A 3,506-nucleotide genomic window follows, 5' to 3' on the forward strand; every position below is an offset into this window, starting at 1 on the left:
GCATGTTTGGTGCGCAGCGATGGAGAGCGTGTGTTTGGAGGCGTGTGGAGGCGGTTTCCTTCAGGTCAGTGCGCGTGCTGATCGCTCACACGGTCATGTGGGAAGAAGAGACGCAAATGCTCAAGCGCTTCATAACCGCATCAGCGCTGCGTTCCACATGATGATTCTTAGAACATCACAAATGTACAAAACTTTTACAAATTTTAAACATATTTAAGAAAAAAAGAACACAGTCGCCTATTTTATTAATTTGTCCCTTTCTCTTTGTGGGTGAATGAGACTGTGACTGTAAAGTGCTTTGGGCCTTCAATGACGTAGCAATGCGCTATAGCAACTCGTCATATATGGACATATGGTTCGGGCCCCCTCTGTGTCACTTTTTGATGTTTTGGGTGTCTCCAGTTTGTTGTTTTTTGACATGTCAGGTCCCCAACCCTTAGGGTGTGGTATGGGGTGCAGTAACAGGAGCAGAACCGGGTTAAAATTCCAGTCCGCATCTTGAGTGTTGGGGATCCCTTGTTTAGTGTATGCATTTTTTTTCCTATCTGTGGCCCGATGCCAAGCGACCCTCTGACCGACCTGGAGGTTGGGGACCCCTGATTTAATGGGAACAGCCAGCACTTCAAAAAACGATAAACATCAAAAAGTGGCGCAGAAGGGGCCCAAAATACAAAGTGACTGGATGGTTCAGTGGGTTAAGTATAGGGTTTGCACCCAGGATCTCCACCCGGGTTGGGTCCTTAGGCAAGACTGGGTCCCTGGGCCCTTCAAGTACAGGGTATCAGGAAGGGCATCCGGCGTAAAATCTCTGCCAAATCACTGCTGTGAAACAGTGGGTCTTGTTTTGCTGTGGAGACCCCAAATGGAATAAGCCGAAAGGTGAACAACAACAGTGGCCCCAAACCATACGTCCACATATGACCAGTTGGGAGTAAGAATGCGTTGGCTAGGTCCTGTTTCTCTTAGTTACACAGCTAAAAAATAAATAAATAAAAAAAGGTGAACACAAAAGAATGTTCAAATTGTCCAGAATAAGCCAAATTTTATGCTAAATTGTTAGGTAAAGAAAGATAATACTGAAATTATTAATTCACTATGTATTATCAATTATTATTATTAATAATAAATTTATAATAATTTATTATTGATTATTATTAATACCAAACTGATGAATTAAAAACAACGTTGTTAAAAAAAATGAAAAAGCTTTGAAAAATCAAAAACCCTGAGAGACTGGACGATCTGCTGAAAGCTAATGCAGCTGAAGAAAGTGAGAGATGACTAAAACCCTGAATATGGATCAGTAATGCAGAAAGAAGGGAAAGAAAGCTAAATTATTCAAAGAAAGTGTAAAAAAGACACAATGGTAAAAATATCAGGTTATAAGAGAAATGCTGAAGTAGCTTTATCAGTAAACTCAAAATAAGATGCTGAAAACATAGATTTTCTGAAATATTTGCAAAACATTGACTAAATAAAAATAAGCTTTAAAAATGATCAGAAAGTTTTGTAATACAGTGATCCCTCACTCTGTTTTAGTCCACCTTTCGCATTCTTGATGTTTCATAGTGAACTTTTCATGCTTTTTATTTAAGAGCACTGTGTCCTGATTGGATGTTGACCTTGTTAATCTCCTCGCTATGTTTACTGTAGAGATGCATTCAGTTTGTCAAATCTATCTAAATCTTAGTTTCCAATCTTCTTTTATTTCATAACACTGGGCTTGTTTTTCTTCAAAAATGTGAACTGTGAGAGTTTAAACAACAGGAAAAAAATGTAAAGATGTTAATATCTGTTAACGTAAAACTTTAAAGAAATTACATCAGTTCAGTTTTCCTCTAACTTTAATTGTCACCTTAAGTTTTTAGATTTAAAGATCTTTCTGAGCAGAAAGGTTAGAAACACAGAACAATGCTAACAATTGTCGCTACAAACTGCTTAAAATGCTGGATAAAATGATAAAAAAATAACATTTAGATTAGTTTAAATTATGGAGGGCAATCTTAAGTGATATTGTGGACAAATACTTGCCTTTACCACATGCTCAGGTCTGAAAAAAGAGACATTTTCCATATTAACTCAAAGTGACCTCTAAGCCCCTTCTATAAATTCATGTAGCAGCGTGAGCCACACTCGGAACCATGTAAATTGTGGTCACAGCATTTAATAATTTCTAAATAGCAGAGAGTTGATGAGATGATGTGTTGTTTCCTGCACAATGCAACAGTAATTTGAGTGGCAGCAGCAACGCTCCATGAATGAAGCCAATCAAGCGAAAACCTGTGTGAGTGTTTCCATGTGGGTGTGCAGCAGTCACTGTGGAAAAATGCTCCTGTGGCCTAAAGTGATGAGCGCCGTCCTTTGTGGAACAATCTGTAAGGCCAGGAGAAAGCTACTTTTACTGATTCACTCTCATAATTATAATGTGCTGCTGCTGCGGTGGGACTTGAACAAGTGGCTCTTAGACTCACACCAGGGTGCGAGTCTAAAAGAAGGATCTACAGCTGCAGGAAAGCCACAAAGAACCATCCATCTGAATTTGCTAAATCCCTTTTGGGGTTACTGGGATGCTGGAGCCTATCCCACCCACACTCACCTACACTCACATTTACCCCTGAGGACAATTTGGAACCACAATTTAACTTATGGAGCATGTTTTTGGAATGGTATGGGAAGCAGGAAGGCCAAAAAAGCTGCAGTGGATCAAAAACAAAGATCACTGATGCTTTATTGTTTAGTGTCACCATGACCATCTTGTCAAAGCAGAATCGTTGACTACAATTATTAAATTTTCTAATTTTCCACCAAAAGTCATGCTTAAATTATTGTGCATACCCAAAATGAATGTGTACTAATGTCCTTGGAGCATGCTGTTGAAATAGATCTCCTAAATTTCATTGTAGCATCTACAATTACAATGAAGGCATTCATTCATGCTGTCCTGGATTCTTCTCACGCTGCCCTGCTTTAGCACACCTGATTCAGCTCATCATCTCGCTCTACAGAAGCCTGATAATGACAGCCATCAAAGCAGGTGTGTCTGAGCAAGGTAGAATGGATAAAATGCTGGACCGTGTTCCCCCAGGACCAGGGCTGGGAAACACTGATCAATAGTTCCTGCTTTCACATGAACACAGGCAGACGCCTTAGGAGGTATGTATGCAGCAAACCTTAAACACTTCAACATCTTCCATGTTTTGTGACTCGATATAAATACCTGTGAACTTGTGAAGTATTTTTGACAGTAATAGAACTGATCAGATTTTGTATTCAAAACAAAGAAAAGTCGGATTCAAATAGACATATTAAACGTAAAACCGAAAAATGTATTCATAGTTTCTTTCAATCTTGTGCACAAAGTATTAATTCATGCACTATTTTGTCTCTATGCACACGTTCTCCATACATACAGCGTATTTTAAGGAGAGCACAGGAGTCTCTTGTGGTTCCCTTGGGGCTCATACAGCCTCCTCAGGTAGTTGAAAATGGATGTGGTCAGTGTATCG

The sequence above is a fragment of the Oryzias melastigma genome, linkage group LG11 (genome assembly GCF_002922805.2).
Source record: "Oryzias melastigma strain HK-1 linkage group LG11, ASM292280v2, whole genome shotgun sequence".
In the NCBI taxonomy this organism is placed as follows: domain Eukaryota; kingdom Metazoa; phylum Chordata; class Actinopteri; order Beloniformes; family Adrianichthyidae; genus Oryzias; species Oryzias melastigma.